Below are 14,034 nucleotides of genomic sequence, written 5' to 3' on the forward strand. Positions count from 1 at the left end.
CTCAACCACTGCGCCACCAAGGAAGTCCTAAATTTCTTTTTTTAATTAAAAATTTTATTTATTTATTTTGGCTGCGTTGGGTCTTTGTTGCTGCACGCGGGCTTTCTTTAGTTGTGGCGAGCGGGGGCTACTCTTCATTGCGGTGCGCGGGCTTCTCATTGCGGTGGCTTCTCTTGTTGCAGAGCACGGGTTCTAGGTGCACCGGCTCCGTAGTTGTGGCACACGGGCTTAGTTGCTCAATGGCATGTGGGGTCTTCGTGGACCAGGGCTCGAACCCGTGTCCCCTGCATTGGCAGGTGGATTCTTAACCACTGCGCCACAAGGGAAGCCCAGTGTTTTTGTTTTTAATCACTATGATTTGGGGTAATTTGTTATGTAGCAGTAGATAACTAATTCAGTATTATAAGGTAAAATCAACTTTATTGGCATAAAAAATTTCCTAATGAGATGCTAAGTAAAGACATTTTAATTGGCACTAACACTTTTAAATAAAACTGTGAGTACTTCATGTGTGTAGGGGAGGAAGAGGGAAATGAGGGGTGGAGAACTGTTATTCATTAATTTTATTGTCCTCTTACAATATTATATTAACAAAATATTAACCAAACAATTCAGGAGAAAAACCAAGAGAATTTAGATGTTTTCATTTAAATATGTCAGTAATACATAGAAATTTAATAACTGCAGTATACTCTCAACATGAAAAAGGATTCTAATTTAAAAATTAGTCATAATAATGTTTAGTTTACAGTAATTAAAATACGGATTCTGCATAATCTGTGTGTAAAATATACAAGCTGTATTGATGAATATTAGAAGTCAGGCTATGGCCATATTCGTGTATACTGCCAGACACTTGCTTTATGAGTCAAATTAATATTTGAGGCCACATTGCTATCAATTTTCACTGTCATTGGTGATAAGAACTCTAAAAATAACCAGCACCCCTATGCTATTATAATGAAAGTCTGTGAAAAAGCATATTTGCTCTTGTTTGTGTGTCATATTACTTTTCTTTTGGTAATAAGTTCCAAAATAAAATTTAAGAACTAGCATATCCCTGAGGAGATTTTAAATATGGTCTGTATTGCATTAGTTTTAATATTCTATTTAATAAGTACCAATAACACCCTTGTCTCCCAAAGAATCAGCCCACATGATCCTTATGCCCGTGGGTCAATAAACTTGACCAGGTTGATACCCTGACCTGGGGCATGCAGCTCATAATGAAATTTTAAAAAATCATTGAGATATAATTCGCATACCATAAAATTCACCCCTTTAAAATGTACAATTCAGTAGTTTCTAGCATATTCACAAGACAATGCAATCATCATCGCTATCTAATTCCAGAACACTTTCATCATCCCCAAAAGGAACTCTGTATCCATTAGCAGTCACTCCTCATTTTCACTTCCTCTCAGACCCTGGCAACCACTAATCTATTTTCTATCTTTGAACATCTTATATCTATGTTATCATACAACATATGGTCTTCTGTTTTTGGCTTCTTTAATTTAAGCACAATGTTTTCAAGGTTCATCCATGTTGTAACATGTGTTAGTACTTCATTCTTTTTTATGGCTGAATGACATTCCATTGTATGGGTGGATATACAACATTTTGTTTAGTTATTCATCAGCTGATGGGCATTTATGTTGTTTCCACTTTTTGGTTATTATGAATAATACTGCTTTGAACATTTGTGTACAGGTTTCTGTGTGGATGTGTGTTTTTATTTCTCTTGGGCATATATGTAGAAGTGGAACTCCCGGGTCATATGGAAATTCTATGTTTAAATTTTTGAGGAACTACCAAACTGTTTTCCAAAGCAGCTACACAATTTAAAATTCCCATCAGCAATCTATGAGTGTTCATTTCTCCACATCCTTGCACAGGTGTTATTATCTGTTACTGATTATAGCCATCCTTGTGGGTGTGTACTAGTATCTTGTGATTTTCATTTTTATTTCCTAATGACTAATGATGTTGAGTATCATTTCAGGTACTTATTGGCCATTTGTATATTTTCTTTGGTGAAATACAATGAAAAATTTAAAAAACTTTCTCATGTCACCTATTTATCCAAGACATTAATAGATATAGGTATAAAAGTTTTAAAGATATTTTATGTATGAAATTATAATTTTTACATTACTCTTATATCAGCTACATCTGCTTCTCTAGGGCCAGCCTTGAGCACGTGATATGTGGAAGTTAGCCATGGTAGAGCTTGTTAGCAGTGCTGCTTATCCAGTTTTGTACTTCCTAGGTACCCAAATGTCCAGGGTAGGTACCCAAATGTACCAGGGTAGGCACCACTTAGTGCAGGTATTTGTACCTGATGAGTGCCTTAAGATGTGAAATTAATGAAGAAAAAAGAAGTTTGTTGAAAGTGAATACTGTTTAATGACAACTGTATTTAGTTTTCTATACTGTTGACTTAAGTGAAATTACATGCAACAACTACTAATACTATACAGTAAGAATGTTGATATTATTAATTTTATTTATTTTGCTTCATTGGTTACTCACTATTCTATGTTTTTAAAGACATTTAATGGTACATATTTTTGTGATTATAAGATTAATACACACTCATTGTAGAAAATTTGACAACTATAAAATACAAAAGAGAAAAGAAAAACAGTCTGTATTTTTCAGAGATAACCACTATTAACATTGCTGGTTTGAATCCTTTTAGATATTATATATATGCATTTAAGATTATTTACTTTTTAAAAAACTAGTTAATACATTCACATGGAACACAGTGAAATGTTAATTCTCTTTCTCCCCTGTGCCCCAGTTTCCCTACTCAGAAGCAACGTCTATTACCAGTGTCTGGTATAATCTTCCAGAGATGTTACACATACAGACACACACACACACACACACACACACACATGTGTTTTAAAGTTCTCCTTATAGTATTTATTGGTGAAAATTATAAATCATGGATGGTTTAAGACAATGGGTCCCTTTTCTGGTCTAATGTGGTTTCTTTTTCTTTTTGTTTGCTCCACTTCTGTTGATCCTATTCTTTGCCTATTATTTTGCAGAATTACCAGTCTCTTTGTGTATGTTCCATATTTACTTGAAGTATTGAGTTTTTATAAATGGTATTCCTAAGAAAGTATACTTCTACAGTATGCTCTGTAAAATATCTCTAGTAGTTACACAAAGAAAAGTTTTACCTTTCATAGTTCCCTTAAACTTGCTCTGAGTGCTCTAATTTATACCTCTATAGGCACTGCACAAGGCATTTTAAATTCTGTTCCTTTTGGCAGAAAAAGTAATTTCTTGATTGAGCCTTAGCCAGTAATGGATTTCTCCATTGAGCAGAAGCGTGGGCATCTTTATCCTGACTATGAAATACTATTAGTACTTCCTAGGGGCATAAGGTTTAACTATTTCACTCTCAGTATCATGTATCTTACAAATATACAGAGAAGCTGGGAATGTTTCTGCTTTTGAATTGATAATAAATTTGGCTTTCTGGAATTTGTTGCTGATACTTTGCTGTCTTCCTGAAGCAGAGTTAAACCTTTTCTGAAATAAGCATTTTCTACTACTTTTTCTTTTTTTCTTCCTTCCTTCCACCATTGACTATTTCATCCTTCTTTTCATAAGAGGAGGGATTTTAGACATAAAATTAATTTTCTCATGGTACCATTTCCCTTACCTGTAGTTTAGTTCTGTAATATCTGATCATCTGTGATGGTGTCAGAGAAAATGTAATTTTTTGAGTAAATTACTAGATATTCACTTTCTGGACTTAAGAAACTCCCACATTATTTACATACCCACTGCAACTTAAAAACTTTCCTATTGGTTGTCTGTCTTATTAACAAAATGTCCTCTTAATTAAAATGCATAAAGACACTCATACTTAATGTATCCTTGATCTTTATTATGTATATTAAGAAATAAAAAAAATTAAATGAACTCCCAAAGCATACCGTTGAATTGTAGACTTTTTTCTTTGGTGATTTTACTTCAGTTGTAATATGAAGACAGCAGGGAGGCATGGAATGAGCATGTGACCAGAAGCCTTGAGACCTGTGTGGTTATCCCAGGTCTGGAACAAAGAAGCTGGCTTTACTTGGGCAAATTACTAATCTGAGCCATAGTTTTCTCACTTCTAAAATGACACAGATGGACTTAGTATTCAGTGTCCCTCTCAACTTGTAAGGCCATGATTTTAGTTCAAAAAAATTGATAGAATGAAAAAGAAAGATCCCAGGGGAGAAACAGGATGACTAATGGCAAAGCGAAACAAAAGACGAAATTAAAGAAAGGGGCTGGCAGACAAACACTGAAGACAAATTCCAGTTCATCATAATTTCTTTGCCTACCTTTGTTACCTCAGTAGCATGTAGCTCAATAATACTGCCCAGTGGGTTTCTGTCTGCCTGTGACTCTGAAGTGGAAGGATTTGCCCTTAATCTCTCTCCCTGACAGACTCAGTTCAGGACTGGTAGATAGGGAATCAAGACTGGGTCCTACTGAGCTGTAAGGAGCTAGCAAACATCACATCTAGTCAAATTCTGTTAATAGAGACCTAAGCAAGTAAGTCAAGGACTGAGAAAATAGTAACTGCGCTGTTGGGTATTTATAAGAAGCCAGACTCATTATCCCTAGCTGTCAGAACATCTCAACAAGGTACAGATGAGAAAATTGAGAGATCAGAAATTAGGAGGTAGGGAAGCTGAGATTTAGACCCAGGTCTGTTTTGTTCTAGAGTCCATGCTCTATCCTGATTTATGCGGCTCTCTGTATATGAGTGATTCCAGGCTCACCTAAACCCAGATGTAGGAGTTCTGCATCTCCAGTCCAAGCAAGGAAAGCAGTGGTTCTTCTTTCCAGAAGTGCATAGGAGAGCAGCTAAAACTATAATTTCTAACATTAGGGGAAGGAACTAAGGTTAGTGTCTCCAAGGAGGGAAAGGAGCAATTCCTAGTGGAGGGAGCTAATCTGGAGTCTAGGTCTGCAGAGTCTAGCTTGGTGCTGGAGAGGGCTGGGGGCCTGGGGCTGCGAGAGCCAGCCTGGTGCTGGGGTAGGTTGAAAGCCTGCGTCTGTGGTAATTGGCCTGGCCCTGGGCCCGGTTGGGCACCTGGGTTTGCAGGGGAGGAGTGGGGGCTAACTTGGAGCCTGGGGCTTGGGAGCTGTCCTGCACGGGGGTGAGCTGGGAGCCTGGTGCTACAAGAGCTGCCTGGGGCCTCAGGAGTTACCTGCGGCTGCTGGAGCCAGTAGACACTGGGGTGAGCCCAGGGCCTGGTTTCACAGAAGCCCACATGGAGCCAGCTAGGGCTGTGGGAGTCATCCTGGTGCTGGGGTCTGAGGTGAAGGCGGCTGGTCCCTTCACTCTCCTTCCACGGGGAGGGTCCTCTCTCCATGTTCGGGGGCCTGGGCTTGGGGGAGGAGTGATGGGAATAATGTGAATCTATCTTTCCTATCTTCCTCACTGCATCTTTTCTTATTTCTATGCTTTACCCAGGTGCTGTAATCCCTCGCCTGGAATCCTTGGCTCTGTGAAGGTAAATATTTTCATGCATGGATAATTGTTCAATTTGATGGTTTGTTTTTTTGGCGGGGGGCAAGCACTAGAAGTTCCTATGCCACGATTTTGCTGATGTCACTCCCCCATATAATAGTATTCTAACTTTATCATATTCAACCACAGAATTGGATCTATAACCTATTTTTATCTTTTGTTGCTATTAAAATTTTCACATTTATTTCTGATTTCTTCCAGCTAGATTATAAACTCTGTAACAGCTAATACCAGGCTTTATAATTTGAATTTCTTATAGCATGTCATGCCTGCATTGTTTTGCAGATTGTAGGTGTTTAATAAGTGTTTGCAGGTTGAGTGATTCAACAGAAAAAGCAGACCTCCAAAATTTTTCCAAAAGACCAAAATAAAACAAAACCCCAAAATCTCAGTACAGAAAGCAAATGCCAAGTGAAGGCGCAGACTGCTTTTCCAAAGGGTTCTCTTCCCTGCAAATGTCTGGATAACATATAGGTGAGAAATTTTTACTTTGCCCATTGTTTTGAGAAAATATTGAAGAAAGTAAGAAAATCTTCTAAAAATCTGTAACTGGGGCTTCCCTGGTGGCACAGTGGTCGAGAGTCTGCCTGCCGATGCGGGGGACACGGGTTCGTGCCCCGGTTCGGGAAGATCCCACATGCCGCGGAGCGGCTGGGCCCGTGAGCCATGGCCGCTGAGCCTGCACGTCCGGAGCCTGTGCTCCACAACAGGAGAGGCCACAGCAGTAAGAGGCCTGTGTACCACACACACAAAAAAAATCTGTAACCGAACTTTTTTCTTTTTTACTTTTGCAATATTTAAATAAGTTCTGTACAATTTTACATGAAAGGAAATGAGGAAAGCAGTCATAATGTTTGGGAGATAGACACTTAGACTTGAGCAAATCACTTGAGAGCTGGGCCGTATTATTTAGTTTCAGCTACTACCTAACTCCCAGACTATCCAGAATGTGGCAAAGCCTGGTTAAGCAGGTCTGCAAGGCACTTTGTTTATGTATAAGGGAAGAATTAAGATTTAAGAAATAAGAATTTTGGACTTGCTGTTTATTTGATTAGTTAGATTAAAATAGGCATTTTTGCCAACTTGAGGGAGAGAACAGGACTGCTCCAGCAGATGGTCCAAGTGGGCTTCAAAAGGAACTTGTCTTGGCCTTGTTTGGAATTATTCCCCTCTTTCCTAGCATTCTGTTATGATGGGAGTGGAAGAGCAGCAGAGGTAAGGAACTTCCTGAAAAATGTTTTCAGGGATTCCAGAATTTAAACTTTCGTTATTTGTCCTGGGTATGCAAAGAGTTGAACAAAATAACTGTATAAAAATTACGTTCAGGGCTTCCTTGGTGGTGCAGTGGTTGAGAGTCCGCCTGCTGTTGCAGGGGGCACGGGTTCGTGCCTCGGTCCAGGAGGATCCCACATGCCGCAGAGAGGCTGGGCCCGTGGGCCATGGCTGCTGAGCCTGCGCGTCCGGAGCCTGTGCTTCACAACAGGAGAGGCCACAACAGTGAGAGGCCCGCGTACTGCCAAAAAAAAAAAAAAAAAAAATTACGTTCAAAGTACAGGGATAAGAAGTTATTTCAAATGGTTTTCAGTGTTACGACTGACCCTTCTGTGACATTAAGCTCATTTTCCCAACAACCAATTTCGACATCAGCTTTGGAGCACTTTGGGCTCCCATAGACCAGGTGCAGTGTACAGAAAACAGCTCAGCATATGGGCCTTATTATCCTTTTTGTCATCTAGACATCACCAAGTTTCCCCATCTGTGTTCAGGCCTGACCACTCATGCAATTTTTATAGTAGCAAGTGAAAACAGTTTGGAAATTTCCATCTTGAAGGCCAATACCTCATGGAAAACTTCGAGAAGCATTTTATTTATGAATAAAAACTCACTTTATTAACATTGTTAGTATGTATTTTTGCAGCTTTTCTATTTCATTAAATAGAGTATCCTTTAAAAAAATCACTTTTCTGCCAGGCAGGGAGTAGATAGAAGGTAGAGAAATTTAATGTACTGAAGGCATAAATTAGCATAGATTAAAAACAATAGCCTTTTGCTACTAGTGTACATGGACTGCATTGTAGAAAATAAATTAAGCAAAAATGATTAAATAAAAACATGTCCACCACTGTTAACACCTTACTATGTCTTCTGGAAAATGTATATAAAAATTAAATAAATATAATAAATATTCATAATAAATATATATATAACTGTAACCCAATAATTTAAATTTAATATTTAACCAAAGTCAAGATGTTTTTTAAACCTTATCTGATAATGTTTTACCCCTTTGAGAGTTAGATTAAATTGACATTTACAAACAGGAAAACCAAAGCACAGCCTGCTTCCTTGAGGGCAGGAGTGAAGAATAGATTGCAAGTGAAATTCCTTCTTCTCTGTTATGTCACCTGTGCAATGTACAGATAGTCTCCATAATCACCATTGGATAGTTAGAATCGCTGACCTTCAAAAAGTGATAGGGAATATACTGAAGATACTCAGGCAGAAATAGTTTCAAACGCTCAGAAAGCACAAGATCGCTTAATGAGAAGAAAACAGGCGTTGCTGTCAGAAGCAGTTATCAAACCTTGTAAAGCCTTACCCTGTAGAGAGTACTCAGCACCTGTTATTCTCCCCTGAGAAGGCCTCTTAGTGACATGCAGATATGAGTGAAAGGAAGTTGCCAGGCTGCAAGACCCATCCTTGCATGCTTCCTCTCCAGGGCCCTTAAGGCCACAGGGGCATATCGATATGAACCTTGGAGGCTGCCCTGGAAAGACTTTTTAAGATATTTACAGCCTAGGAACTCTCTTCTGGGTAGGCTCTGAGATTAAGACTTTTCTTTGGGTGTTGGTGGGGGAAGGAGATGGCGTTCCAGTTTGGTGTGTCCTGAGCAGGTCAGAACACTCAACAGTGGTGAGGCTCGTCAGGACCTCTGAGCCAGCAGACTCTCTGTTGCATTCACAGTGTGTCCACTTCCAGGGCACTCTGGAAGCACACCCCACACCCAGAAGGAACATCTACAAGTATAGGAATATATGTCAAACCCAAAGGCTCTCTTGGGTATGAGCTAATTGCTTTGTATCAGGACATTTAGATTCCTATTCTTTTCCCTTCCCCTGGAAATTTATTAAGCATTAATCAGATGCTCACATGGAAAGTTACAGGTCAATGATTTTTCAAAGAAGAGTGAATTAGCGTGAATTTCATATTGCTATTATAAAATAATATATAAAGAGGATGAAAAGAAATCATCAGAAACTCATGTTGTCTGATAACACAAATTAAATTTACAGTAAAGGGGATATTACACAGTTACTGACATGACTAAGGGTTTAGGTGGAATTCATTAAATTACTTTTTTGTTTGTTTGTTTGTTTGTTGGTTTTTTTTGGGGGGGTACACGGGCTCCTCACTGCTGTGGCCCCTCCCGTTGCGGAGCACAGACTCCGGACGCACAGGCTCAGCGGCCATGGCTCATGGGCCCAGCTGCTCTGCGGCATGTGGGATCTTCCCGGACCGGGGCACGATCCCGTGTCCCCTGCATCGGCAGGTGGACTCTCAACCACTGCACCACCAGGGAAGCCCTAAATTACTTTTTTAAAAATAAACGTTTAATTCTAGAATAGTTTTAGATTTGTGGAAAAGTTGCAAAGATTGTACATAGGGTTCCTATCTATCCAAGCATCCAGTTTCTCCTATTAACATCTTACATTTACATTTGTACTTATAGTATTGTACATTTGTCACAACTGATGAACCAATATTGATACATTATTATTAACTGAAGTCCATATATTAATCAGAATTCCTTAGTTTTACCTAATGTCCTTTTTCTGTTCCAGAATCCTTTCCAGGATACCACATTACATTCAACAGTCATGTCTCCTTAGCCTCCACTTGTCTGGAACAGTAACTCAGAATTTCCTTGTTCTTAATGACCTTGGCAGTTTTGAGGAGTACCAGTCAGATATTTTGTAGAAAGATACTCAGTCTGGATTTGTCAGATGTTTTCCCCATGGTGAGCATGGTGATATGGTTTCTTGAGAGGAAGATCACAGATGTAAAGTAACATTTTTATCATATCCCATCAAGGGTACGTGCTGTTAACATGACTTACCACAGATGATACTGAGCTTGATAACATGGCTGAGGTAGTCAGGCTTCTCGACTATAAAGTTACTTCCCCATCTCCCTTTCATACAGTAATCTCTGGAAAGTAAAAGCCCATACTTAAGGGGTGAGGAGTTATGCTCCATCTTCTTGAGGGGGCAGTATCTATATTAATTATTCTGAATTCTTCTGTACAGGAGGTTTGTCTGTTCTCCCACATTAATTTATTTATATCAGGATGAACTCATGGGTATTTATATTATACTTTGTGTTACAATACAATACTACTTCATATATTTTCTTGTTCAAATTGTTCCAGCTTTGGTCATTGGGAACTCTTTCAGTTGTCTCTTATACCCCTTCTGTGTGTGTGTGTGTGTGTGTGTGTGTGTGTGTGTGTGTGTGTTTGAGAGAGAGAGAGAGAGACAGGGACAGAAAGAGACAGAGAGAAACATACAGAGAGAGACACACACAGAGACACAGAGAGAGAAAGAGAGAGACTGACTGATTTTAGCCCTTACTTTCTGGCACTGTTAGATATCCCAGGCTCATCTTGTATATTCCCTGCCCGGGCTAGAATCGGCCATTTCTTCAGGAAGCCTGGGTTCCTTTTATTAGAGAATGGTATTAGAAACAAAGGTCTGGGTGCTGGTGTACTGATTACCACTGGGGTGTTTTTACTTCTAGGTGCTCTCAGTTTGGAAATATATGAGTGTATGCTGCAGGGGAGCAAAGACTTCCCCTCTATCCTCCTGGATTGGATAGCTGTGTCTTTGAAATAAACTGACAACAGGCAGATTAATAGGAGACAAGGTATACAAATTCATTAAATTTTAATATTTCATGCATGGGAGCATCACAGGAAAAAAACCGAATTAACCCTCACCCCGCCAATCGGTGAGATTTGAGAACTTATATACCATCTTAATAGGGGAAGAGGAGTGGGGATGTAGGCAATTTAGAAAATGATTTTTAGTAAAGTTGAATGGGCTCTTAGAAGAATGGGAGATGGGAGGTATGATGGTTTGTGACAAAGTGTATCTAGCTGTGGTGTCCACTAGTCACCTCCCCCGTGATAGGTGTCAACGTTCCCTGGTTGATGAAACTCATGTCAAGAGGATTTATGACTGAGTTCCTTTTAGAGGATCTGTCTTTAGGCAGATAAGGGGAGTTCAGAGAAAGCCTCCTCTGCATTTGCTGCTTTTCAGGTGCTTTCGGCTCAAAATAATCAATGTACCAAAGTGGTATATTTTGGGGTGGCATGTCCTGAACTCTTTCAATACTAAGCCATTGCATATACTCATATCTATACTTATTTCTGTCTTTATTTATCTGTATCTATATTAGGCTAAACATGAGTTCATACTGATGTTCCTTGTTCTGTAAAGAAAAAAGTTAGCAACAGATGGTATCTCACAGCAAGTTTCCTTTCAGTCTTGCTATGATTATATGTGCCAAATCTATGAAAAAAAATTATTGTCCATTCTCTAGGCCTCCTCTGAAGATTAGATTGTATTGAAAAACATGGTTCTATGAGGCACAAAGCCCTGCATAGACCTGGAAGCTCGGTCAACATTAGAGGAAATAGAAGGGTCGGGAAGGTGGGGCAACAACCTTGCTCTTTGACTAGATGGCAATGAAGAGATGAAGTACAGAGTTTAGAAATACTTTGAGGATTCACTAGCATCATTTTTTCCTGATGTGACCACTTCCACTAGGCACTGATGGAGAGAAGTGACTCACCTAGTAAAGAGGTGGTTTTCACAGCAGTTTGTCTTACTTGCTTTGGCAGAGATGAAGCAGCAGCACCTAGCACTAGTAAGTGATATCAGTAAAGCACCTGCAATTTAAAACAGGCATGGAAGTTCAGGCCTTTTTGTATCTAAACCTTTCTGCATTACAAAAATAATGTCTTCTTTGTTAGCCTAGGTCTTTTGCAAGTCAGGCTGGTGGAAAAAAGCCTGTCATTGACTTGAGTGTCAGCGATATGGCAGGGGAAGGAAAAGCACAGTATCTTTCCATTACAGAGGAAGGAGATTGTGATGATTAGGTAGCTAGGCATGGAGCTCTCAAGAAATGTTTCTTACAAGTTGAAAAAGGAAGAAATGCCTGAGGAGAGCTCTATTTTGCCAACATTAGCTCTATCTGAGCATCTTATAAAAATATCTGAAAGCATAAACTGACAGTTAAGGAAAATGTGGGAGAACCAGTTTTGAAGTGCACCAGGAGATGGCACTAAAGATATGCCATAGTTTATTATAAAACATTCATATCCATAAACATCTGATTTGAGGAACTTTCACTTTTCAGGTAGGGAGAATACTTAAAAAAAGGAAGTATGAAAGAGAAACCCAGGGTGGAACAATGTAATTGAAGATTTACTACAATAGAAATTAAGATCATAATATGCTTTTAGCATGTTTTTACAGACTAAAAAGATAAGACTTCATGAACAAATTAATAAAACTCTTTTAAACACTATATGTTAATAATCTTTACTGGCTTATACTATCTACCTGTGTACAGAATGTATCCATGTATGTACCGGATTTTTTATGTGAGAGTACTAGTGTTCAATTATATATATCTTGGTGATAACATTTCTAGTGCACATTGAAAATGTAATATAACATATAAACCAACAGATTAGTCTGAAATTTCACTTTGGAATCAAAGCAAGATACCGTTTGCAATTCTATAAACATAACATAGTATTCTTGGCCTATGCAATGGAGTAAAACTTAGAAAAGTATTTTCAGAATTGATTTCATTTTATAAACTGTGCAAATCCACAGCAGAATTGTGTATGCATTGGTGAGTGTGATTCTGCACCTAAGTTTACTAAGGCAAAGGAGCAGTAGAAAGTGCATGGTATTGTGGTAAGCAGGTGTTTCGAGAAAACAACATCTCGTTAAGGAAGGTGTGGTTGTACAGAGGATATTTCATTTCTATTCAAGTCTTTAGGCTCTTGAGTCCTTATTTCTTTTTCTTTGATTCCTTATTTTTATGACCATTTTGATTCATGAAGCACTAATAGTTGAAATTAATAAGACAATTCACAGAAGTTTCAATCATGAAGAATTGTGAACCATAGCATTGTAATAGAATTCGCTTGTATTTATCTATCTTTTGGCAACAATAAAATACTCATCTTTTATGGCTCTGAATGTATCCATGGATAATGAAGAATGTCCTCTCTTATGTGTGAATGTTTATATTTAATGACTGTCGTTTATTGAAAGCTGGCTATGTGTAAGGCACTACGATAAGATATGCGATAATTTGTTCAGCCTTACATAAAATTACCCCATTTTACAGGTGAGAATCTTGGAGTTTAAAGAGATGTGGGTGTGACTTACACAAATTATACAGTTAGTAAGTGCAGAACCAAGTCTTAAATTCATGTCTAAAATTCATGTCTAACATAAAGAGATCTTTTTATCTGTACGTTTTTCTAAAATTTTTCTATAACCAAAGAGAGAAATCATGCCTAAACAGTGCTATAGCTTTAGTGTATAACTGGCTTGGGGCCACTGTCTTGCTTGATTTTGCCCACTCCTAAAATTCCAGGGATAAAAATAGTACATAAAATTATTCTTAGGGGCCCCCAAAATATTCTGGGCCAAGACTGGAGAAAGTTCAAGTGCCTACTGAATTACGAAATTCAGCTGCTGTGACTTTTGTGCTAAAAATAAATAGAAAAGCCATGATTTGGGCCAAATCTCCACAAGTCATAAATCAGTTGCAGTAGTGTGTTGGGGGCAAGGGGAGTATGGTTTCTTTACAAGTGAGCTCTGCTCTGCCATTGAAAATTTTATTTTAAACATGCTCCAAAAGTTTGAGGATTAAAACTGCTTTGGAACTTGGGAAGGGGGCCAGAAAGCACAAAACACTTACCTACGTCTAGGCTTGAACCTACCTAGCTCCCAAGACACACCCTGATGGTTTGTCCTGATGTCTTGTAGGCACTATCTGAGGGACTTATTAGCATAAATTTTGGCGTAAGCAGTTTACATATACAAAATTTCATAGATTTCCTACTCCTGATTTTAAGTAATGGGCCTTTCTGTCAATCATTTGCCCACCTGTTTGTAATAACTTCAAGCCGTTTTTGAACTCTGGGCATAGTGTTTAGTCAACTAAAACTTTATCATAATTGGAGACCTGAATCTCATAATAGAAGCAGGCAACACAACAGAATAAAGGTTGTACCCATTTAAAAAATTTTTAACCTACCTTGACCAATGAGTTTATTACTTAAGTTAGTCATCTTCATACTGTACTCTGAAGAGTGAGGTTTTTGGAAGCGGCTCAGGGATCATGGAAGATGAGGTGAGAAAAGAATAGAGTCTACGTGGATGCTGTGT

This window comes from Phocoena sinus, chromosome 5, assembly GCF_008692025.1.
Source record: "Phocoena sinus isolate mPhoSin1 chromosome 5, mPhoSin1.pri, whole genome shotgun sequence".
NCBI classification, from domain to species: domain Eukaryota; kingdom Metazoa; phylum Chordata; class Mammalia; order Artiodactyla; family Phocoenidae; genus Phocoena; species Phocoena sinus.